The sequence below is a fragment of the Artemia franciscana genome, chromosome 11 (genome assembly GCF_032884065.1).
Source record: "Artemia franciscana chromosome 11, ASM3288406v1, whole genome shotgun sequence".
NCBI lineage: Eukaryota > Metazoa > Arthropoda > Branchiopoda > Anostraca > Artemiidae > Artemia > Artemia franciscana.
Genome location: NC_088873.1, coordinates 15,629,261 through 15,656,541, shown reverse-complemented (window position 1 = coordinate 15,656,541; position 27,281 = coordinate 15,629,261). Strand labels below are relative to the sequence as shown.

The following is a 27,281-nucleotide window of genomic DNA, read 5'->3' as shown; positions in this document are numbered from 1 at the left end:
ATCCTTTCCGGCACGAATTATGAAGTTGTCAGAAAATTCCGCTTTTTTTGCATTTCCTATATCCCTGGTCTTACTGAACTGAAATTCTGTGAATTGAAATACTGAACTGTGAAATACTGAACTCAAGAAAATTATTCCAACTATGAAATGAAATATAAGGTGGTCACTGGTAGAAACAACTTTGACAGTTTTGCACAAAACCCTACTTCTGGTGAAAAGAACTAAAATAGTTCTTAGTGTAGTTTAGGCACAATGGAACATTGGAAACTGAATACTGCCATTGTGTGCGTTGGGGCACAATGTTTATACCACATTGAGCACATATTCTTGAAGTACCCTGAACAGGTAGTTGTTTTGATTGATCCAACCTCTTTCTTCAGGAACATAAGGCTTGAATTTGGGGATAACTTCCGATTTTCTGGATGGTTAACTTCTCTCATCCTTGCACGAATTACTCCCAACCAAATCAGTGACAATGCGACATCTAAAATCCTTCAATGTCATCCTGTTAAAACCTGGTATAGTGCACAACAAGAACAAGACAAAGGCATTGACCGTTGTAAATTCAACGATTTGTCCCAGTAGGCCATTCCACTACTTTTTGCTTTTTCTGTCTATCGGATAGAGAGACTTCAATTTATCAGCTTTGTCAAAGCAGCCCATAAGCTTGTTGCACTCGACGACCACGTTTGGGCATATAACTTGGATAACAGACCTATCTTTTTACTTCCTACCGATCTGTGTCACTTTTCGTCCTTTATGAATCGTCGAACGAAGTTGCATACATCGTTTGTCCCCGCAACGTACACAAAAGATTCCATCTGACTTCACAGCGTAGTCCAACTCTCCTCTCAGCTCTTTTTCTAACTACTCCTTCTCCAAGTCCAAACTCGGTAGTGTCAGCTAACTTCCCAGTTAAGACAAGAAAATCACAAACAAAACCGTGCATGTTTGCTCTGAACCAGATCTTGTACCCTACGTTTATGGGCTTCATAGGCATATACTGTTTGAAAGTAATGGATCCTTTGAAATTGACCATACTTTTGTCGACAGCTTGCTCTTTGGTAGGCTTGCAAGTCCTTAAAAAGCTTAAGTATAATTTGTCAATCACAGGTCTGATCTCATAGAGTTTGTCATAGTTGTCACTTCCTCTCTGGGATAAGATCAAATTGTCACTGAGATGAACATGAGTAAGAAGCCAGCTGAAATGACTTATATTCATCAGCCCAGAGATGTAATTATCTCTGAGTTTATCGTGACTCAACCAGATATCTCGATAAGATTGTAATTTCTGGACACCCATAAGAATGTTTATTGCTAATAAACAACTTTCATTTTATCTCGAGCAGTTAGGGTAAACGAAACATCTTTCTGAGTAGCATATAATTTCGTTTCAAATACGATAATATCAATAAGACCAAAGGTTTTGTCCGAATGGACCCCATAGACTCGGTGAAGGGATCGACATATCTGACTCCAAATTTCTTATTCCACTTCTTCACTGTATCTCCAAGGGAAAGAGAATCTTCGTCATTACTTGCTTCTGGCTCATTGTTTGCTTCCGTTACTCCGTCCACTTGATTGTCGGTTTCGTCGTCACTTGATGATTTCTGTCCAGCCAGTAAGTTCCTTAGTGATTCGGCATTGGAAACTGGAAGGTCCGCAAGCCAATCATCAGCATAATCCTCTGATGACATGTCAAGTTCTGATTCTACATCTGAAGGCATGTCATTAAATAGCTTTTAGATATCCTATGTCTATAAAAGACGGCATGCCGTGACATTTTAGCTAAAAAGAGCAAATTTAATATCAGACTTAAGATGCTAGACCAGTTTTGTGGAAATTGCTTGAGCTTTATTTTTGTTCGCCGAGCTGTCAAAGTGGTCTCAAGCTCAAAACACTAAAAAAAAATAATATGTAATAGCATTTTGGCATATGTTGCAAAATGGTCATCAGGGATGACCGGTCTCTCTTGTCCAATATCTCCTCATCATGCTTCGTATACGAAACTGTGATGGGACTTACTCGTTCCCCACTACACAAAGAACAAATTGGCAGGTAAACAAAAGATATAATAATTAACAAATATTTTGAACTTACTTAATTTTTTTTTAAACTGCACGTGGTCCTGGCGAAATACTGATTTATACCTTACTAGGTGTAAATTAGGCTGCCCATAAAATTTTGCCCGTCAGATACCGTTGGTAGGCTTATGCTAGACTTGTGATTTCTTATTTTAACCACCTACGTTTCATGGGAAAAATATGGAAAGGTAGTCTCACAAAGGAGCCGCTTCATTGGAAAGAGTTAAAATAAGGTTTGCTATCATCTTCACGAGCATATCATGTCATCTTCGTGAACAAAGCTATAAAAGGAGTCAACAAGATTTGTTTTCTCGAAATCCACTTCTTTGTAGATCTCTTTCGGAAAACACACCTTGATCGGGTGAAAATCTCTCCATAACGTTTGTTGGCACAATTTCAAAAGATCCATAAGAGGTTAGTGAGGAAAGTTCATTGTTCCCATCAGTCTCTTCAGTCTGTTAGTGAAAGGTTTAATCTAGCATCATTGGCTTTTTTCTATAAGTACATAAATTCACATCCATCTTCGGAGCTGTCTTGTATTTTGCCCCTCCAACCCTCCTATTTTCAAGCCACCAAGACAGAGATGAAGTCACATAGTTTCGTCTAATAAAGATCCATAGCTTTAGGGTTTGTTCTAACATCAAAATAAAGCACTTAAATGACACTATCTTTTAAAAATAACAGCTACTAAAATAATAACACACAAAATTCATAGATTAATTGAAGGGCTAATTAGGAATTGAATTTGGAATATCCGGCTTCGCTAACTGCACGTTTGGCATTGCTGTTAAAAATTCTTCTTCTACTTCACTAAAAAAGGCAGTTCAATCTCAAATAGGCCCTGGTGAAACTAGGCGATTCTCCAAAGGTTGCATTTTCTTTGTTATGATTGCTAGTCCTATCTAACATATGCCTACTGTTAGTCTAGCTAATTCAATTTAGTATATCCAGTTTAAAGCTACTGAACTGAAATAAATAGGGTGGACAATTAGGCTCATTTTACCCAAAAACTTCTGTCTAAGTGTCAATATTTTAAAGAAGGTAGGGTACACCTAGTTTATTCAGGATTGTAAATGTTTACTTTCGTTCCCAGTGCTCTAAATTGTGTATTACTGCATATAGCAAGATTCTGATGATTGTATATTGTTTCTTTGTCATTATTAGAGCAGTGCATCCACATCCGGTTGACCCTCCTCCTCCACAGAGCAAACAAAAAATGTGTAAAGTGGGCTTGCTTACAGGTAACATTACGTACAGAAAAAAATATAGGCTATTAGTCCATGAGCCCTACAGGCAGCATGGTGAGGTCTGTATTCTATATTTATTTATTAAATATATGATACAGACCTTGCCCCACTGCCCAAAGGGCTCATGGGCTAATATGATTTACTCTATAGGTAATGTTCACTGTAAGCAAAATTGCACAAAAGTGAAAGAGAACAATCTTGGATATTAATATTAATGGATATGTGAGTTTTTAATTATCTTTTGACTTCCTACTATGCAGAAATTACCAGTGATAACTGGAAACAGTATTTAAAATACAATTTCATTCATATTGTACAACCCCAACTTTTCCCTTGGCTTCAAAACCCTGTCCACTTTACATGTTTTTAGTTTGCCCCATGGAGGAGGAGCATCAACCAGAAATGGATACACTTCTAGAATTAGCATTTCTAAGTGCTATAGTATAGAAACTGCTGCCTCTCAATTATGCTGCCTCTCAATGTCCTTTTTATGCTTTTTACAAATATAATAATTGCTTTTACTGCAAATTCAAATTTAAGCACTCTTTGACCTTACCTAACTATAACTAATATTGGCACTGGGAAAATATTTTGTTGAAAACAACCAAGAAAACAGTGGTGAGAAAATGTGGTATTATTTTCTCAAAAATGATTGATAACTCATACTTTAATTGAAAATTTGTCATTTTTAAGAGCTCAAAAAGTGCCTAAATTTGAATTTGTAATAGAAGCATGTATTATATTTGCAAAGAGCATAAAAAGGCATCAAGTGGTATGTTCACTTTATTGGTAAGTCAATAAATGAACTGTGATATGTTTAATGAGGTATCTTGGTATCATCAGAAGAATGTTTGGCATCTGTGACCCTAATGTACTTCAAACTATATGCATATCTATTGGATAGGCCTACCCAGCACTTGAGTTTGGTTTGATTTTGCCAGTAAGTTTGCACTTCACAACATAATTTAGGTAGGATAAAAGGGAATATATCATTTGATGCTTTTTTATGCTCCTTAATAATTCTGTAGTTGCTTCTAGGGAAATTAGATTATGAGCCATTAAAGGGCTCAAAACATCCCATAGTAACTAAAAGTTTAAAAACATGTTTCTTTGAAAAAAAAAAACTGGCTAGTGAGAAAAGTTGCCATTTTTAGCTTATTAAGGAATGGTAATTATCATCTTTCTTAGTCTTAATAGTAAAATTTCATTTCAAAAACAAATTTGCAGAGTTTTCAAAAAGGGCTAGAGACCTCTAAAAAATGACATGAGTTTTGCTGTGGTGTCATTTTTGTTTTCCTCACTAAGAAGACTGATGCAAATAATTACCATTTCTGAATCAGCTATAAATGGTAATTTTTTCTTGCTAGCTATTTTTTTAGAAACATATCTTTAAACTTTTGGTTACTATATTCTGTTTTTCCATTTGGGGCCCATTAAGGGCTCAGAATGGAATTTCTCCCAGAAATGATTATTGAATTATGAAAGAGTATTAGGAAAGGCATTATGTGATTTTTTTACTTTTGTCCTAGCTAGATCATATTGTATAAAACTGCAAGTGTACCCACTGGCCTCTCCATGGTTCAAGGGAGATAAGCAACTCCTTGAAAGTGTCTTGGAGGTGGTTTTCCACCATACACCTTGAGAAATCTCCCTTACCACTCTAAGCCTTCTCCTTATCAACCTCAATCAGAAATTCTGGGAGCAAAACTCCCTGAAAATTTTACAAAAAACTACTAACCACCAACAAAACTACCACTTCTTTCCCAACCATGTTGCTCCTCTTCAGAACTCCCTTGTAATCAGAAAGTCCATTCTCAAACCCTGGAGTCATTCAGGCATTGGGTTAAATAAGGACTGGGAGCAGATAAAGTGGCATCTATACTGGGATGCCCGAGAGTTCTCAACCAGACTTTTAAGTAACTGGTAGGTTTACCCCAAGGAATATATATATATATATATATATATATATATATATATATATATATATATATATATATATATATATACATATAAAATATATATATATATATATATATATATATATATGTATATACATATGTATATATATATATATATATATATATACATATGTATATATATATATATATATATATATATATATATATATATATATATATATATATATATTTGGCTATCCACTTCATATATTTTGAAGGTTTGGCATATCATTCATTGTTGAGTCTTCATTTTAAAACCACAGATGACATTGAAGAAATGACATCTTTGCATAAACTATTCTAATGATTTACCACTCTTTCGCTAGAAAAAAACCGATGTGATTCTGTGATTGACTTAGGGCTAGTGAAGCTTCTTTGATTGACTTCATGTTTTGTCTTTGATTATTAAGCTGCACAAGCAGCTCATTTTTGAGTTGGCTGACATACTTGTATGTTAGTAGCGTATTGCTACACCTGTGGTAGAAAGTCAACAATTGCAGCTTTAAGGTATATAGCCTATAACTGTAGGGTTTTTCACCAAAACCTGAAATACATTTGGTGTTCTTCCACTCTACACCTTAAACCAGTTGTTCGTCAGTTTTATAAAAGAGACTCTGCATAGCAGGCTCCAAAGTTTAGAATATATCACAAATGCTTTGTATAGGCTCAGGAAGTTTCCATGTGACTAGCAGCTGATATTTCTTTTAATTAATCTAAAAGTAAACTTTTTCAACAAAAGAAGTTTTTCAAAGAAAAATTAAAATCTACTTTAAACCAAAGATAAGCAGAAATGAAGTCAAATATTTTTCCAAGCATAAATCTACCATAATTTACTATCAATAATTAAACAAAACACAAAATGAACAGAAAAATTAAAATAAATAGCCAAGTCAAACTCAAAACCAGGAGAGACCGCCATAAAAAAGGAGCAGGGCTAGCACCCCCTGTGCCTTCTAAAGACCTTCTAAAGACTTTATGGAAAAAAAATACATTTCAAACATTTTCTCTTTAAAAAGTTAATAAACCCAGAGCTATTAAGATATTCAGGAATGATTATCAGTATTTGTTAAACTGCCAATTCACATTCATTGGTTCTTCTCAGTAATCTTGGTTATGATGGGGATATTTCTTGTTGATGATATTAAAAATAAAAACATGCTTTGAGTAAAGATTTTTCAATAAATTTCAAATTACAATTAAAACAATTATAATTAAATGTAGACCAAGGAAACTTGATCAATGGCACAAACCTTTAGGTTTGCTAATCTAGCAGAACCACATTGAATCTTTCCATAGTTCACTTCATTTCCATATGTATTTATAAAGTTCAAACTTGTTTTGGGCTGATTATGTGGAATGTCCTTAGTTGAATTGTTTGAGGTTTTGACTTATCTGTTGACCAAACTATTATAAATAGGATTCAGTCTCTATTTCCCTTCAGTTCTATTGATATTAATTCCCTTGTAGATAATTTCTTAAAATTCTAATATTTCCCTGATACCAACTTTGTAAAATCCAAACACAAATATAAATCATTTTTGTTTAATCAAACACTATGCTATGATGCAGAACATCAAACAAATGTTCCATAATGGCTGAATCAAAAGTTTCTAGTTTTTTTATTACATTTTAAAGAAGAATGTATGGCATTTTTGTGCTGCTTTAGTTTATTATCTAAATTTTCGTTATTCTCCCCACATAAAATGTTTCACAGAAAGAAGGGTAATTTTGGGGATGAAATAGGAACAAATGGTAAAAGATGTGTAGTTCTTATATAATATGAGTCATCTTCTATTAGACTGGATTCATTTAACTTTTTTTCCGTAGTTTGAGAAATTATCTTTTCAGAATACCCATTCCCAAATAAAATATTGTCTTTAATGAAGATGAGTTAATTATTTATCTATTTTGATGATGCTGATTTCAATGTCTTGTCAAGCAAAAAGACAATTGTTTCTGTTTCAAGTTAAATAGGATGATTAGACATAAAAGATGAGAAATAGTTTTTGTTCCTTGGATTATGATATGGTGAAAACTAATTTTTTATTGTCTCAATTAATCCAAATATATGAAAATAACTTATATATTATCTCTGTTCCTTTTTCTATTGTATAGATACTTTCAGCCTCAGTGATTCAAATTTTCCAAGAAGTCTTGACTATCTGATTTCCCATAATTCCAAATAATTCCAATATAATATGTATATATATATATCCTTAAATTTTATTTGATATTATCACATTAAATAAATTATGGTTAATATTTCTATATAATTTACATAAAGATTTGCTAAAAGTGGACTCAAAGTTCCTCCCATCACTAAGCCTGTTGAATGATTAAAAAATGATTAGTTCTAAACTTGAAATAGGTTCCATATTTATTAGTTATTTTTACTAAATTTAATGTTGTTTCTGTATCCATTCCTGTGGTTGGGCATTATTAAAATGCAAGTTTTTATTATGGCACTTGGTATTAAACAAGTGACATATAGCAATCACAAATTCTGTTGGTCTGTCTGTCCTGGTTTTGCTACTTTAGGCACTTCCAGGTAAGCTCATACCATATGAACTCTTGGCTCTTTCGACCACGTCACAAGTGCCACATGAGCTCTTAGCTCTTGTTGTTATGGCACTTGGTATCTATCAAGTGACATATAGCAATTGCAAATTCTGTTGGTCTGTTTGTCTGTCAGTGTGTCGGTCCTGGTTTTGCTACTTTAGGCACTTCCAGTTAAGCTAGGACGATGAAATTTGGCAGGCGTATCAGGAACCAGACCAGATTAAATTAGAAATAGTCGTTTTCGCGATTTGACCGTCTGGGGGGAGTGGGGGGTCAGTTAATACAGAAAAAATAGAAAAAATGAAGTATTGTCAACCTACGAATGGGATCTTAATGAAATTTTATATTTGGAAGGATATCGTATCTCAGAGCTCTTATTTTAAATCCCCACCAGATCTGCTGAAATTGGGGGGATGTAAAATCTCGGAAAATGTTTAGAATGGAAGGATCAGGACGAAACTTGGTGGGAGAAATAAGCAGAAGTCCTAGATACATGATTGACATAACCGGAATGGATCTGCTCTGTTTGGGGGAGTTGGGGGGGGGGGGGGGGTAATTCTGAAAATTAGAAAAAATAGGGTATTTTTAACTTACAAAGGAGTGATCGGATCTTGATGAAATTTGAAGTTTGGAAGAATATCGTGTCTCAGTGCTCTTATTTCAAATCTTGACTGGATCCGGTGACATTGGGGGGAATTGAGGGGGGGAACCTAAAGTCTTGGATAATGCTTAGAGTTGAGGGATCGGGATGAAACTTGGTGGGAAAAACAAGCACAAGTCCTAGATACGTGATTGACATAATCGGAACGGATCCGCTCTCTTTGAAGGAGTTGGGGGGTTAATTCTGAAAAATTAGAAAAAATTATGTATTTTTAACTTACGAAGGAGAGATCGGATCTTAATGAAATTTAATTTTTGGATGGATATTGTGTCTCAGAGATCTTCTTTTAAATCCTGACGGATCTGGTAACATTGGGGGGAGGGCTTAAAATCTTGGAAAACGCTTAGAGTGGAGGGATCGGGATGAAACTTGGTGGAAAAAATAAGCACAAGTCTTAGATACGTGATTGGCATAACTGGAACGGATCCGCTCTCTTTGGGGGAGTTGGGGGGGAGGTTAATTCTGAAAATTAGAAAAAATGAGGTATTTTTAACTTACAAAGCAGTGATCGGATCTTAATGAAATTTGATGTTTGGAAGGATATCGTGTCTCAGAGCTCTTACTTTAAATCCCAACCGGGTCCGCTGACATTGAGGTGAGTTGGGCGGGGAACCTCATATCTTGGAAAACACTTAGAGTGGAGGGATCGGGATAAAACTTGGTGGGAAAAATAAGCACAAGTCCTAGATGCGTGATTGCAGTCGCAGTCAGAATTTTAATTAGACACAGTTGTAAATTATTGCAGTCAGGTATTCTTAGTTGTAATTGGAAGTATCAGCAGTTGCAGTGATGAGTAGTTGAAGTCACAAGTAGTCACAGTTGAAGTAGTTGTAGAAGTTGTAACAGTTGCTGTAGTAGTAGTACTAGTGATAGCTTTAATAATAGTTGTAGTATTAGTCATAATACTCCTCATTATGACTAATATCTCTAATATAATAATACCTAATAACTAATATAATACTAATATAATACCTCGATTAGTCATACAACATCCCCTCCTAGTTCAACCTGCGCGCTGCCCGTTGCCCAGGTTGCGGCGTTCCATTGACTTTGAATTAATTTGAGCCAAATCTTAATTGCTTCAACTGCAATGTTAAAGTTTTATTTTCTTGTGTGCTTAAGTTTTTTCTGTTTTCCTGCTTAGAAATCAAGTTTTAAAGATTAAGGTATTAAAGATTAAACGGAAAAGTGTGCACTCAAATAGTCTGCAAGAATTCCATGTGCTTCCAGGGTGTTTTTTTATTCAGCATCCATTGAATAGACAATTGTCTTTTGAACAGACGCCAGATTAAATTCGAAGTAGGAACTTGAGTTTTTAAGGACCTTTCTTTTTCAAAACACCTTGGTATAGCACATAATCAATATTTCTTGAATCCTTGCCCATAGGCAGGTGGCAACAATCTTGACAGGGCCTTTTGAGGATGAGGCTGTTCTTATTCATCGTATTCCCATGATTCCAACAGATCTGTTTTTTTCAATTTAAAAGATTGCAATTCCCAATTCAATTAGCATTTGCAATCACCATCAACAAAGCTCAAGGGCAATCATTAGAAAAATGCGGTATAGATCTTAATACAGATTGTTTTTCCCATGGACAATTGTATGTTGCATGTTCGAGGGTCGGTAAACCTGACAATCTATTTATATGCACAGACAATGGGACAGCAAATAATGTTGTATATTCGCAAGTTTTACGTAGTTAATTTATAGTGCATATGTATATCTATCTATCTATATATATAAAATAAGTTGTTTGTGTGTCTGTCGACTGACGTCATTATAAGGATGAGCTGTATGTCGTCATGAAGTTGTTTGTCGACTGACGAAATTACAGACCGGGACACAAATGACGACCGGGACACAGGGAATAAAAGTGACGACCGGGACACATCATATACCAATTCAAAAACGAATGTATTCAAGCCAAAGTATCTGAGTTGGTAAAGCATTATGTTCCAGGTCCGAGAGGTTCCAGGCTCGAACCTTGGCTTTAGCATTAATAAAAAAGAAGGTAAAAAACAAAAAAGGTAAAAACTACAAAAAAAAACTAAAAAGAAAATACTAGAAAAACTAAAAAAGCTAAAAAACTAAAAAAGATAAAAAATAAAAAAGAATAAAAACTAAAAAAGGTAAAAAATAGAAACTAAAAAAGAAAAAAAAAACTAAAAAAAGGTAAAAACTACAAAAAAAAACTAAAAAGAAAAAAAAAAAACTAAAAAAAGGGAAAACACTGAAAAATAAAGGAGAAAAAGAAAACTAAAAACCAGGACACAGGGAATATAAATGACGACCGGGACACTCAAAGAGAAATTACAGACTGGGACGCAAATGACGACCGGGAGATATAAATGACGACAGGGACACTCAAAGATAATTACAGACCGGGACACAGGGAATATAAATGACGACTGGGACGCTCAAAGAGAAATTACAGACTGGGACACAAATGACGACCGGGATACTGGGAATATAAATGACGACCGGGACACATCATATACCAATTCAAAAACGAATGTATTCAAGCCGAAGTAGCTGAGTTGGTAAAGCGTTATGTTCCAGGTCCGAGAGGTTCCAGGTTCGAACCTTGGCTTTAGCATTAATAAAAAAGAAGAAAAAAAACTAAAAAAGGTAAAAACTACAAAAAAAAACTAAAAAGAAAATACTAGAAAAACTAAAAAAGCTAAAAAACTAAAAAAAGGTAAAAAATAAAAACTAAAAGAGAAAAAAACTAAAAAAAGGTAAAAACTACAAAAAAAACTAAAAAGAAAAAAAAAACTAATAAAAAAATACAGAACAAAAAACTGAAAAAGAAAAAAAACTAAGAAAGGGAAAAAAACTGAAAAATAAAGGAGAAAAAGAAAGCTACAAACCAGGAAACAGGGAATATAAATGATGACCGGGACACTCAAAGAGAAATTACAGGCTGGGACACAAATGACGACCGGGAGATATAAATGACGACCGGGAAACTATATATATACCCACCCCAACAGCTAGTATAAAAATAAGTTGTATGTATGCATGTTTGTCTGTTTGTAAAAAGAGGGTTTGCATATGACGTCATTATAAGTATATAAGGCTTTCTATATGCACAGACAATGGGACAGCGAAGAATTTCGTATATTCGCAAGTTTTACGTAGTTAAAAACATGTATAATTTATATATCTATGTATATTCAAAGGTGGGACACAGGGACACAACTACAGTGACGTGTAACTAATATGGCGCGTAACGACTTACGCGCGCGGGGGGGCTTTGGGGGTTGCGAAGCGCCCCCACCAACTTGGTGCTGGTTTGGCACGAAGTGCCACACCAAAAGCTAGTATCTGATAAATTTTTTTCCCAACCAAGTGTAAATCTTTACTCGTCGCATCTCTAAGTATATTGCTAGTGTCAGTGTCCGTTTTAAATCCATATCCAGTAGCCATACCTCTCAAAAGCTTATAGGACATTGGAGTCATTAACATGAATCATCAACATAATTTGCATAATTTGAAAGATGTGTTGTTTGGGCTCACTAATATTCGGTTTATATAGACACTGATTTGTCTAAATAAATTTTATAGTACACACTTTTCATAGGATACCCCCTCGGCTGTACTTGGTTTTTCATTCTTAGAAATTTTTCTGTTCTGTTGAATAGTTGAATATGAAACCCCCTTTTTTCGAGCAGAGATTTTTCTGTTGATAACTTGTTACACCTCATGCATATTCCTGTATTCCTCGTAGGGTATAGTAGCAAAAGGGTAATCATTGGAGTCGAAAATTCCCACCAAACCCTCGTCAAAGAAGTGAAAGTGTCTTACTTTAATCTCATGCGTACGATCTTTTCTCAGGATATTATATGTATTTTTAAGAATACAATCAACAAGAGCAACTTCATATCTTCCCTCAAATTTAATGACTGGGGAGAGTTATGTCCAAAAATCGCTTGTTTTATTCAAATCATTACAGAGTGGGTTGTTCAAACGGCTTGTTCAAGCAGGCGGTAGTTTTTATTATTATTTTTTTTTATTCTGGCCCTGTAGGGCAGGAATCAGACAGTAAAAACAGAAACATGCTATTAGACACCAACGTTCTTTCCAAATATAATAATACTTGTTGTTGCAATTGTGTCCCATGCCCCCGCCTTCTTGATGGTACCATAAATAGCTCTAGGCTAAATGCAAAAATCTGCTGATTTCTTGGTTTTGTCATTTTATTTTGCGCTTATTTCTTATCAGTAATTGGCTAAAGTTTTGTGTATAAATTGAGACTATAGTTTCCCCAGTCAAAACGGGGACTTACTAAAAAAGTCTTACTAAAGTCCTCAATTAAAGTTTGCATTTCTTAAACATTATATTTGGACTAAATGTTCAAAGTGTGACAGAGTGGTGTAAGAGACGTTCAAAATAAGGCAACTTGTTCATGTGTTTAGAATAAGAAAAATAATAGTGAATTAAAGTTTACATTTCGTAAACCTTACATGTGACCTAAAAGAGTTTCAAGATGTTAATTAGTGGCGCAAAAAATGTTCAAAATAAGGCAACTGGCTTATCTGTTTAGATTTAGGACAAGAAAAAGTTCTGATTTAAGTGTTCACATTTCGTAATCCTTATTTACGACACTATTAAGACTAATTGAGATAATAGATACCATTCCTGAATCAGCAACAAATGGCAAAATTTCCAAACTATTTTTTTAACGCGTTTCTTTAGTTTTTTTACTTTTGGCTATGGCTCGGTCATTACTAGATTGAAGAACGAACCACGGCCATAATAACGAAAAATTAGAATCCATTTTGAAAAAGTTTGCTTGTGAAAAAAATTGCCATTTGTAGCTGATTCACGAAGGGTAACTATTTTTATGATTAATTTCAATTGTTAATTAATTTAAAATGTTATAATGAATACAAAATTTATGAAAATATGGATAATAGGCTGAAACCCCCCCCCCCCACCCAAAAAAAGGGTGCCGCGTTGTAACAAAAAGTATAGCATTGGAATCGCTATGTCTGAAAACCCTGTACAGGAAACTCGCAGTCCCATTTGAACAACAAGGGAATCACTTTTTGCATGGGTAGCATTTATGTTCCTTCTTTTTTCCCCTCTAATGTGAAAAGGGTGCTGGAACACCACAGAGAGCTGTTTAAGGGCACATTTGAATTGATTAATCCACATACTCATCTAAGCAACAATACATAATGTTAAATGAAATCCATCTTTTTAACGCAAAACTGCGTCTCCACATACACTATGATGAATGTCGTCATGCCACAAATGACGCTATTGTAAAACTATATGATGACAGCAGTTGCAGTGACGTCATCATGACGTCAGTTGTAGTGACGTTATTATCAATATAATAGGCAGACAGGTCAAGCCACCTTAATAGTTATAGCTGGTAATTCGTGATAATACTAAATAAACGCAATGGTGTCAAGAGAGAAAGAGCTATACCAATGTATGACTGAATTTCAGACTGAAACAGAGGACTCCCAAGTAGATGTCGAGGAAAATGAGAAAGAGTCATTTTGCGGAAAAGCAAAGTCTAGACCCGGCAATGAAAATACTTTTCATTCAGAGAATTTGGCTAAAAACTTTGCTTCCAGCCCAACCTTAAGAAGACAATTTCAAGAAGGTAAAATTGTAAACGCCACTGAAAAGATGCTTAAAGACAAAGAGAAACCAAAACTATTTAACCAAGATTATGAACCAAATACTAAGTTTGAACGAATTTTCAACGAATCTCCAATCTCCAATGAAATTCCAAGAAACAAAGACATAGAATATCCAAGTACAGTGGCTGATGATCTGTTAAGCTGTAGAATACAAAACTCAATTTCTGAGGTGTCAGACGACATCAGTAGGGAAATATTTTTACAAGAACAGGTTGATCAACAGCGTCAAATGGATTCTTTCGGGCCTCAACCAGTGAAAAGTAACGAAGAAAAAGGAGTCCAAGAACAAATCGCTAATTATGGGTTATGTAACAGCCAAGAAAATATTAACGAGAATCGAAGTTCAGAACCGTCTTCAGTTGTCAATTCCCTTCAAAGTCCAAAGACTTCTCACTCCTTTAGCTTAGATTTTCCAACAATCATTGATTCACACACGTCTCAAAAATATAGAGGGCCTGGAAATCTTTTTAAAGATGTACATCAAACTTGCCGAAGAGCCGAGTCAATTAGAGGAGACGCAATTGACATATTAAGGGAAAAGGAGTCTTTCCAGGCAAAACGTATTTCAGGAGGTGATATTCTAAATCCTTTGGATTTATCAACTAGATCACAATCTGGTGGATTGTCTTTCTCCTACACTCTAACTTTCGAAAAAGACGCAATTGACATATTAAGGGAAAAGGAGTCTTTCCAGGCAAAACGTATATTAGGAGGTGAGAATCCAGAGCCTTTAGACTTATCTACTAGATCACAAGCTGGATCGCCTCTCTCCATCACTCTAGGTTTCGAAGAAGTGAAGACACGCGTTGCCGAACCAAACTCCTTAAGTGCTTTACAAGAATCTACATATAACTTTGGGATAATCAGATCGATAAACCAAGAAGGAAAAAATGCTGAATGTTTTGATAAATATTCTGTCAAACCTCAATCAAATTTTAAAGAGCTTCAGCCTGAAAAGGTGTTAGTCACACAAGAGGAGATAACACCGAAAGAGTTGACTCAAAGAAGTTGTCATCGAAATTCAAGGGGTCGCCTTAGTGCATGTGAAAAAGTCGCCAAATGGAAGGAAGGTAATAGAATAGCAGCTAAAAAGTATAGACTAAAAAAGAAAATTAAACTCCAGGAACTGGAGGAAACAATCAAAAAACTGAAAACATTACATAGAGGAGAATCATTGCAATGAGAGATATTAAAAAATCCCTTGAAAAACTAGTTCCATGTTGTATTTAATCGTGGTTGAAGTTGTAAATAGGGTAAAATATAATTGATTTGTCTATTTTAGAAAAGGGCTTCTTTCTACGTCAAGCTAAAGAATAGAGGCCTTTGTTTCCAAAATCTGCGTAAACAACTGCCAAAGAACAGTTAATATTTTCAGTTACACTTTTCCAGTTAAACTGCATTTGCTGTGCGCTGTTTTTAATTAGTTCGAATTCATCTGGGATTTGTTACTTAATGATACAAGAGAAGTTTAACACCGTTTTTACAAGTTTTTAGGTAAAAAGTCTACTTTCCTTTAAGTTGGCAAGGTCTTAAATGAGCTCTGTGAAAATATTCTGTTTAATAAACCATTTCTTATAATATGTATTGTATATGATAAACTAGTTCAAAAAAATTGCTTTTTCCAGAAAAACGAGGGAAAAGTTTTGTAAAGTGATCTGTTTTTGATGGATACCGTACCAATAGATTTCAAATGCCTGAAAACTCCCAAACATAATTTAGGCTAGTTCTAGTGCCCATTTTTCTTTTAGTCAAAAGTGTTCAAAAAGCAATCAGGCCAACTCATGCCACGTTAATTTGCCATTGGAGCCCATTGCAGCAAAATCTAGTATACAAATACCATCAATAGACGCTTCCATTCATGAGATATTCCAAAAAAAAAACACTTTATTCTACTCCAATACTCCTAAGGCAGTCGTTCTTAAAGCATAGAGGACATAAAACAGACATTGAGCCGAGACATAGAACTGAGGTTTAAGGAGGGAGTGGTCCACCTCGCGTATGGGATATTTTTTGCTCGTCTGTTTTAAATTTGCTCTAATTTTATTTATTTTTCAGTATTTAACTGCTCACTATCTATCTATCTATATATATAAAAATAAGTTGTTTGTGTGTGTGTGGGTCGGTCGGGTGACGTCATGTTTGTGTGTTGACTGACGTCATGTTTTCGACTGACGAAATTACAGACCGGGACATCGGGACACAAATGACGACCGGCACAACGGCACATAGGGAATGTAAATAACGACCGGGAAACTCAAAGAGAAAGCGACCGGGACACAAGAAATGTTCGATTAGCAATCACCATCAACAAAGCACCGGAACACAAATGACGACCGGGACACAGGGAGTACAAATGACGACCAGGACATAAGTAAAAAAAAAACTAAAAAATAAAGGTAAAAACTACAAAAAACTAAAAAGAAAAAAAAACTAAAAACTAATAAAAAAAACTAAAAAAGATAAAAAACTAAAAAAACTAAAAAAGAAAAAAAAAATAAAAAAAGGAAAAAAAATGACGACCGGGACACAGGGAATATAATTGACGACCGGGACACAGGGACACAACTACAACGGGGACGCCGGGGGGCACAGGGGGATATATAAATGACGACGGAGACACAGGGAATGTTCGATTAGCAATCACCATCAACAAAGCTCAAGGGCAATCATTAGAATCATGAGGTATAACTAAAAAAACTAAAAAAAGGTAAAAAACTAAAAAAAAGACCATTTCAAAAACGAATGTATATACAGACCTGGACACCGGGACACAAATGACGACCGGGACACAGGGAATATAAATGACGATCGGGACACAACTACAACGGGGACGCCGAGGGGCACAGGGGGATATATAAATGACGATCGGGACACAACTACAACGGGGACGCCGAGGGGCACAGGGGGAAATATAAATGACGACGGCAACAAAGGGAATGGTCGATTAGCAATCACCATCAACAAAGCTCAAGGGCAATCATTAGAATCATGAGGTATAGATCTGAATACGGATTGTTTTCCCATGGACCATTATATGTTGCATGTTCAAGAGTCGGTAAACCTGACAATCTATTTATATGCACAGACAATGGGACAGCAAAGAATGTTGTATATTCGCAAGTTTTACGTAGTTAAAAACATATATATACTAGCTGTTGGGGTGGCGCTTCGCGCCACCCCAACACCTAGTTGGTTGGGCGCTTCGCACCCCCCCAAGCCCCCCCGCGCGCGTAAGTCATTACGCGCCATATTAGTTACGCGCCATTGTAGTTTTGTCCCTGTGTCCCACCTGTGAATATAGATAGATTTATATATGTGTTTCAAACTACGTAAAAATTGCGAATATACACCATTTTTGGCTTTCCCACTACTGGGAGCTTTCCTCAGCAATTGCCAGCAATTGATCTGAAAATGTTTGACCAGAGTCATCGTTTTGCAATCGGACACGCATATTTGTAGTTAATTTTAATATTTTTACGTGTGCCCATAAATTAGAATTTTTCAGGCAAGCATTCATTTCGTCTGCAGGAGTTAAACTACGTAAAAATTGCGAATATACAACATTCTTGGCTTTCCCATTGTCTGTGCATATACAAAGTCGTATGTACTAATAATGACGTCATATGCAAACGCTCTTTTTACAAACAAACAAACATGCATACACACAACTCGTTTTTATATAGATAGATAGATACAATACAAATTAACTGCGTAAAACTTGCGAATATACAACATTCTTCGCTGTCCAATTGTCGCTGCATATAAATAGATTGTCAGGTTTACTGACCCTCGAACATGCAACGTACAATTGTCCATGGGAAAAACAATCAGTATTAAGATCTATACCACATTTTTCTAATGATTGACCTTGAGCTTTGTTAATGGTGATTGCAAATGCTAATCGAATTGGGAATTGCAATCTTTTAAATTGAAAAGGCAGATCCGTTGGAATCATGGGAATGCGAGGAATAAGAACAGCCTCACCCTCAAAAGGCCCTGTCAAGATTGTGGCCTCTATTAAGTTTTCAATTGTTTTTTTTACGGCAAGTCGCGTGCCATTGCAAAGCTTTGGTGGGTTGATATTTCTTAAAAGTATTATTGGTACGCCTATTTTTAGTTGTAGCACGTGTGGTGGAAACCCTGAAAGATCTATGGAATTTAAAAATTCAGATGGATAATTAACCGCTTCATTTGGTTCCAAAACTGTGTCGACTGACTTGTAAAGGACTGCCTGGTCTCGAATCTTGGTCAAAACAATATTGTTGATTTCGTGGACGTCTATATTTTTGGGTGCGAGAATCGCTCTTTCACTTAGCCATTTATTATTTTTATAATTTTTTAGAATATTCGGAAATACTTTTTCAATCAATTCATTTTTGGACGTCACTAAATTACAGAAATCAGCAGGTAGTTGTATACGTCCTGAAATTGAGTCTATCGTATCATAAATGTCTTTTTGTTCCGACGTTAACTTGGAAATGTTATTTTGTACATACGACAATAGATCACTCGTACTGTAACTTTGTTCACGATCCAATTCTACACATGTCGAAACAGCAGCGATACGGTTAGGTGAAGGCATTCCCAAATCCTGAAGAGGTTTGTTTGCCATACGTACGCACAAGTCTTCTATAATAACTAAAGTGTAGTTATAAATTTCTGATGTAAAATCAAAAGTAATATCTGACGTCTCTAACTGTTTTCGATGGAGTATATCTTCGGACATTTTTGACTTGTATTTTTCCCATAACTCTGTAGGAGCTGATGAAGAGCAAGTTGTTAAAATGATGCCAAACAATGCACGAATTTGACTTGGGGTTGACGTTTCGCACGCGTCATTGATGCAGTTATCCCAGTGTTGGTCATTCTCCAATTTATTCAGAGCCTGGCATGCACTACGGTAAGTGTCATGTATAGTACCGTTTACAGTTCTCAAATACTCAAATTCTGTGAATGTACCGCTAAGTGAACAACAGCTGGACTACGTTCGTGTATCGGAAATGAAAGAATTCGCCAAACAGCTTCATCACTGCTTATGTATCTTCCAGCCTGATATTGTACGATTTCGTCGAAATCTTTGATTTCGGGCTGCAAGCCAAAAACTGCCATGTCACTGCCTTTGTTGACGTATTTACATATGTATTTGATTGCCTTTACGGAGTTACAGTATTCAACGTTTATGTGTGCATTAAATGTTTTTGATAATAATGGGGAATATGGAACAACCCACTGGTTATCTACTTCGATGGTGGTACCGTTGCCATTGTAGGTTCTTCAGTCATTTTACAATTAGAAATTTCTCTTTCAACGGTCTTCTTACAATTAAAAATTTGTCTTTGAACGATATTCTTAAATACCTGTGTCCTGGTCGTCATTTATATTCCCTGTGTCCCGGTCGTCATTTGTGTCCCGGTATCCCAGTCTGTAATTTCTCTTTGAGTGTCCCGGTCGTTATTTATATTCCCTCTGTCCTGGTCGTCATTTGTGTCCCGGTCTGTAATTTCTCTTTGAGTGTTTTTCGTTTTAGTATTTTTTAGTTTTTTACATTTTTTCTTTTTTCAGTTTTCTTTTTCTTCTTTATTTTTCAGCCTCACTATGAAATACATATCGCCGAACCTTTGTTTATTTAACTAAAATCTGGTAGGCATTGATGACCTTATCCAAGTCAAAATCCCAAATCCAATCATCATCGCTATCATTTTCAGTTTTGATATGTTTTGACTCTCGCTGTCCAGGTGGATCTTCATCTAACTGCGCGGTTTTGCGTTCTTTAGCCTCAAGCCTGTTTCCTTGCTGTTCTTTTGATTCCTCGGCACGCTTTCTTTTCTGACTTTCTCTATCAGCAGCAAGTTTTTAGGCATAGACTCTTTGAGCATCTTCATCGGCTTTTGCCATTGTAAGTTCATCAGTCATTTTAAACTTAAACATTAATAGATTTCTACGTGAACATATATGTCTTAAATATCTTTAATGACGTCACCGTCATAGCAAAAATGACGACAACTAACTTCATGACGTCAGTCGACACAGAAACATGACGTCACCTGACAGACAGACAACTTATTTTTATATATATAGATATATATGTATTATATATATATATATATATATATATATATATATATATATATATATATATATATATATATATATATATATATATATATATATATATACTAGCTGTTGGGGTGGCGCTTCGCGCCACCCCAACACCAAGTTGTTGGGGGCGCTTCGCGCCCCCCCAAGCCCCCCCGCGCGCGTAATTCGTTACGCGCCATATTAGTTAGGCGCCATTGTAGTTGTGTCCCTATGTCCCACCTGTGAATATAGATATATATATATATATATATATATATATATATATATATATATATATATATATATATATATATATATATATATATATATATATATATATATATATATATATATATATATATATATATATATATATATATATATATATATGTTTTTAACTACGTAAAACTTGCGAATATACAACATTCTTTGCTGTCCCATTGTCTGTGCATATAAATAGATTGTCAGGTTTACCGACTCTTGAACATGCAACATATAATGGTCCATGGGAAAACAATCCGTATTCAGATCTATACCTCATGATTCTAATGATTGCCCTTGAGCTTTGTTGATGGTGATTGCTAATCGACCATTCCCTGAGTCGCTATCGTCATTTATATATCCCCCTGTGCACCCCGGCGTCCCCCTTTGTAGTTATGTCACTGTGTCCCGGTCGTCGTCATTTATACTCCCTGTGCCCCGGTGCTTTGTTGATTGCTAATCGAACATTCCTTTTGTCCCGGTCGCTTTCTCTTTGAGTGTCGTCATTTATTTAGATTGTCAGGTTTACCGACTCTTGAACATGCAACATATAATTGTCCATGGGAAAAACAATCCATATTCAGATCTATACCTCATGATTCTAATGATTGCCCTTGAGCTTTGTTGATGGTGATTGCTAATTGAACATTCCCTGTGTCCCGGTCGTCATTTATATTCCCAGTATCCCGGTCGTCATTTGTGTCCCAGTGTTCCCCTTTTAGTTTTTTTTATTGGTTTTGACCTTTTTTTAGGTTTTGTAGTTTTTTTCTTTTTTCTTTTTAGTTTTTTTTTGAAGTTTTTATCTTTTTAGTTTTTTTATTTTTATTTATATTTTTTTAGTTTCCTTTTTCTCCTTTATTTTTCAGTTTTCTTCCTTTTTTTAGTTTATTTTTCTTTTTTAGTTCTTTTAGTTTTTACCTTTTTTAGTTTTTTTAGTTTTTTAGATGAAAATTTTTTTTAGTTTTTTTCTTTTTAGTTTTTTATTGGTTTTTACCTTTTTTTTAGCTTTTTTAGTTTTTTTCGTTTTTTCTTTTTACTTTTTTTTTAGTTTTTATCTTTTTTATTTTTTTTTATTTTTATTCTTAATTTTATTAGTTTTCTTTTTCTCTTCTATTTTTCAGTTTTTCCCTTTTTTTAAGTTTTTTTTTTAGTTTTTAGTTTTTTTAGTTTTTTAGCTTTTTCAGTTTTTTTTTTTAGTTTTTAGTTTTTTACCTTTTTTAGCCTAACCAGGATTTGAACCTGGGACCTTCATTCTCCGTTCTGACACCCTCTCTCACCGAGTGACTACTCCAGCATGTTCACTTTGGTGTTTTAAATGGTATATTATTAACCAAATTAATGTATTTTACAATATACTAAGCATCGTCAAAGCAAAAATGACGACAACTAATTTCATGACGTCAGCCAACACAAAAACATGACGTCACCTGATCCACAGATCCACAGACAGACAACTTATTTTTATATATATAGATATAATATCTATCTATATTCACAGGTGGGACATAGGGACACAACTACAATGGCGCGTAAATAATATGGCGCCTATCGCTTTTATCAAGCCGTTAAGTAATTCTACTAGTACTAATTATCTTCAACTGTTTTGAAATCAGGGTATTCAGATAGGTCTAATACCTGATTTTTCAGGTGTAATTATTACATCATTCATTCAGCAGTCAATGAGTGAACTTGTTTGACTGCATTTAACCTAACGCATCGAATGCTATGTAATGTTTTTGACTCTGTGAATACTCGTGTTAGCTTGACATAACTTTAATTCATATCAAACAGTTCGTGGTAACGAACTGTAGTAAGGAGCGACCCGGCTCAATAGTAACCAAAACTCTAAAAAATGGAATATTGATATCAATAGCTACATCAAAAGAATCGCATATTTTAAATATATAATTTTAATCAAGTTTAGTCTTACCCATCAAAAGTTACGAGCCTGAGAAAATTTGCCTTATTTTAGAAAATAGGGGAAAACAACCCCTAAAAGTCATAGAATCTTAACGAAAATCACACCATCAGATTCAGCGTATCAGAGAGCCCTATTGTAGAAGTTTCAAGCTCCTATCTACAAAAATGTGGAATTTTGTATTTTTTGCCAGAATTCAGATCACGGATACTAAAATGAGTGTTTATTTGTTTGTTTGTCTTTTTGTTTTTTTTTCCCAGGGGTGATCGTATCGACCCAGTGGTCCTAGAATCTTGCGAGAGGGCTCATTATAACGGAAATGAAAAGTTCTAGAGCCCTTTTTGAGTGACCAAAAAAATTGGAGGGCATCTAGGCCCTCTCCCACCCAGTTTTTTACTGTTTTAAAAAGTAGAGTTAAGAGAAAGAGTCAAACTTTAGCGGAAAGAGCGGGGCGTTGATGAGGAAGCATCTCCTTTCATATACGAAGTAATTTCTGTTCGTTTTAAGTTTTAATGTCGCTCCTTACTTTCCGTTAAAAAACGTGTTTTTTATTTAATTTGAATAAGAAGGAGTTTCCTGCATCCTGTATTTTTTGGCCAGCATTTTCTGTTTTAAGAAAGTTATTTATTTGGGTGTAAGACGTACCCTTTTAACGCATATATACATTGGACGCTGGGAACTAGCGACGGGAAATATAGAGGTAGGCGAATAGTCTTATTTAGATACCATTAATATGAGAAAGAAAGGCAGCGGTAAACTTAACCGAATTGAAGCGGAATTATCGGACCCTGTGATGAATTCGACAAATAATTCTGATGGTAGCGTTCTCACTGATTGTCAGAGAACAAATGCTGAAAATATTATTAAAATACTGGAAATGGTGCAGGCCATAAATATAAACATTGAGCCACAAATGACGCTATTGTAAAACTATATGATGACAGCAGTTGCAGTGACGTCATTATGACGTCAGTTGTAGTGACGTTATTATCAATATAATAGGCAGACAGGTCAAGCCACCTTAATAGTTATAGCTGGTAATTCGTGATAATACTAAATAAACGCAATGGTGTCAAGAGAGGAAGAGCCATACCAATGTATGACTGAATTTCAGACTGAAACAGAGGACTCCCAGGTAGATGTCCAGGAATATGAGAAAGAGTCATTTTGCGGAAAAGCAAAGTCTAGACCCGGCAATGGAAATGCTTTTCATTCAGAGAATTTGGCTAAAAACTTTGGTTCCAGCCCAACCTTAAGAAGACAATCTCAAGAAGCTAAAATTGTAAACGCCACTGAAGAGATGCTTAAAGACAAAGAGAAACCAAAACTATTTAACCAAGACTATGAACCAAATACTAAGTTTGAACGAATTTTCAACGAATCTCCAATCTCCAATGAAATTCCAAGAAACAAAGACATGGAATATCCAAGTACAGTGACTGATAATCTGTTAAGCTGTAGAATACAAAACTCAATTTCTGAGGTGTCAGGAGATGCTGACGACATCAGTAGGGAAATATTTTTACAAGAACAGGTTGATCAACAGCGTCAAATGGATTCTTTCGGGCCTCAACCAGTGAAAAGTAACGAAGAAAAAGGAGTCCAAGAACAAATCGCTAATTATGGGTTATGTACCAGCCAAGAAAATATTAACGAGAATCGAAGTTCAGAACCGTCTTCAGTTGTCAATTCCCTTCAAAGTCCAAAGACTTCTCACTCCTTTAGCTTAGATTTTCCAACTATCATTGATTCACACACATCTCAAAAATATAGAGGGCCTGGAAATGTTTTTAAAGATGTACATCAAACTTGCCGAAGAGCCGAGTCAATTAGAGGAGACGCAATTGACATTTTAAGGGAAAAGGAGTCTTTCCAGGCAAAACGTATTTCAGGAGGTGAGATTCTGAATCCTTTGGATTTATCAACTAGATCACAATCTGGTGGATTGTCTTTCTCCTACACTCTAACTTTCGAAAAAGACGCCATTGACATATTAAGGGAAAAGGAGTCTTTCCAGGCAAAACGTATATTAGGAGGTGAGAATCCAGAGCCTTTGGATTTATCTACTAGATCACAAGCTGGATCACCTCTCTCCATCACTCTAGGTTTCGAAGAAGTGAAGACACGCGTTGCCGAACCAAACTCCTTAAGTGCTTTACAAGAATCTACATATAACTTTGGGATAATCAGATCGATAAACCAAGAAGGAAAAAATGCTGAATGTTTTGATAAATATTCTGTCAAATCTCAATCAAATTTTAAAGAGCTTGAGCCTGAAAAGGTGTTATCGAGACGAAAGGAGATAACACCGAAAGAGTTGACTCAAAGAAGTTGTCATCGAAATTCAAGGGGTCGCCTTAGTGCATGTGAAAAAGCAGCCAAATGGAAGGAAGGTAATAGAATAGCAGCTAAAAGGTATAGACTAAAAAAGAAAATTAAACTCCAGGAACTGGAAGAAACAATCAAAAAACTGAAAACATTACATAGAGGAGAATCACTGCAATGAGAGGTATTAAAAAAACCCTTGAAAAACTAGTTCCATATTGTATTTAATCGTGGTTGAAGTTGTAAATAGGGTAAAATATCATTGATTTGTCTATTTTAGAAAAGGGCATCTTTCTACCTCAAGCTAAAGAATAGAGGCCTTTGTTTCCAAAATCTGCGTAAACAACTGCCAAAGAACAGTGATTATTTTCAGTTACACTTTTCCAGTTAAACTGCATTTGCTGTGCGCTGCTTTTAATTAGTTCAAATTCATCTGGGATTTGTTAATGATACAAGAGAAGTTTAACACCGTTTTTACAAGTTTTTAGGTAAAAAGTCTACTTTCTTTTAAGTTGGCAAGGTCTTAAAGGAGCTCTGTGAAATATTCTGTTTAATAAACCATTTCTTATAATATGTATTGTATATAATAAACTGGTTCAAAAAAAATTGCATTTTTCAGAAAAACGAGGGAAAAGTTTTATAAAGTGATCTGTTTTTGATGGATACCGCACAAATAGATTTGAAATGACTGAAAACTGCCAAATATAATTTACAACTCCCTAACTACGTAAAAGCAACAATTGCCAGTCGTATGTGGCTAGTTCTAGTGCCCATTTTTCTTTTAGTCAAAAGTGTTCAAAAAGCAATTAGGCCAACTCATGCCACGTTAATTTGCCATTGAAGCCCATTGCAGCAAAATCTAGTATACAAATACCATCAATAGACGCTTCCATTCATGAGATATTCCAATAAAACACTTTTTATTCTACTCTAATACTCCCAAGGCAGTCGTTCATAAAGCATAGAGGACTTAAAACAGACATTGAGCCGGGACATAGAACTGAAGTTTAAGGAGGGAGTGGTCCACCTCGCGTATGGGATATTCTTTGCTCGTCTGTTTTAAATTTGCTCTTTATTTTTATTTGTCTTTCAGTATTTAACTGCTCACTATAATATAGTATAATCATTTTAGTCCTATCGCTTTTTCAAGCCGTTAAGTAATTCTGCTAGTACTAATTATCTTCAACTGTTTTGAAATCAGGGTATTTAGATAGGTCTAATACCTGATTTTTCAGGTGTACTCATTACATCATTCATTCAGCAGTCAATGAGTGAACTTGTTTGACTGCATTTAACCTAACGCGTCGAATGCTATGTAATGTTTTTGACTCTGTGAATACTCGTGTTAGCTTGACATAACTTTAATTCATATTTGAATAAGAAGGAGTTTCCTGCATCCTCTATTTTTTGGCCAGCATTTTCTGTTTTAAGAAAGTTATTTATCTAATCACCATCTAAATAGCTATATCTATTATTACCACCCGGAAAATTAATTTTTCTTTACTAAATCTGTCTAAATTTTCTTAATAAGTATTTCATTAGTTTGAATATTTCACACATATATAATGGTAACTATTTTAAATGCACAGGCTGTTAAACGTAGAGGCCTAGTTGTAATTGCAAATTTCTAGCTTAAGTCTAATTTTGGAAAATAGGCTACTGCCCGATCTCAGACAAAGAATCTTAAAATTGAAGTATGTCAATATCAGGGACAGATTCAATCACTGACATGTGTTGTGAAAAGAGTAATCATATTTAAATAGGCTTGACTTTAAGATTGTAGTAAGCCAATACTGACTATCTGCATCAGTTCCAAGACTAAAATAATTTATCAGTTCCAAAATTTTTATTGATAATAAAAGGAACTTGAACTTGAGCTGCCCTTGTTTAGGGAAGATACATTTTAGTCAAAACATTTGTCCAAGATCACACACTGTTCATGTACAGGGGTTTTTTACCCTAAATTCCCTCTCATGTAGTAGATATGATCCGGTTGCTCTAGCCACTTTCACACGTTACCTCTCCAACCACTTGTAGTCCCCACATTGACCTCTGTAGTAGCTTCCACCTTCTCCCTAATAGCCCTCATAGATGACTTTTACAAAGTTGCCAACTGCAACCTAATCAAAACTAAGTTCACATTCCTTTTCATTATCTTACCCAAGAAAACTGAGTTGTAATCAACAGTCAATGTCTGAGCCTTTTTAGTTTCATTTTCACCCTTAGTGCTGTCTTCTCGTTAAATCTCTTCACAGCCTGCTTCTTTGTTTTTCTTGCATTTGTTGCTTCAATTTTCTCAATTTTCTTGCTTCAATTTTTTCTTTTCCTCATCTCCTTTCCCTTCCGTTTAGCAAATGAAGCTTCGATCTTAGCTTTCACTGATGTATCAGTGAGCACTTTTGTTCTGCCCTCCTTTCTTTCTTAAAGCCTTTTTTTCTTGGTGGTGCTGGGATGTGGCTGTACTTGTTCTGGTTCGACTATCCTATCTCACAGTGACTGCACAATCACAGGGCTTACTGAATGCATTGGG

General features: G+C 35.2%; 1 protein-coding gene across 3 annotated transcripts in view; it reads left to right on the top strand.

Moving 5' to 3' along the window:
- The first annotated feature begins 2,877 nt into the window (after positions 1–2,877).
- Positions 2,878–27,281, top strand: part of LOC136032870 (microtubule-associated serine/threonine-protein kinase 3-like) — a 217,535-nt gene continuing 193,131 nt past the window's right edge. For all 3 annotated transcript variants that reach the window (XM_065713283.1, XM_065713284.1, XM_065713282.1), the window contains exon 1: positions 2,878–2,952. The gene's annotated coding sequence lies outside the window, so the exon portion shown is untranslated. The remainder of the gene's footprint in view (positions 2,953–27,281) is intronic.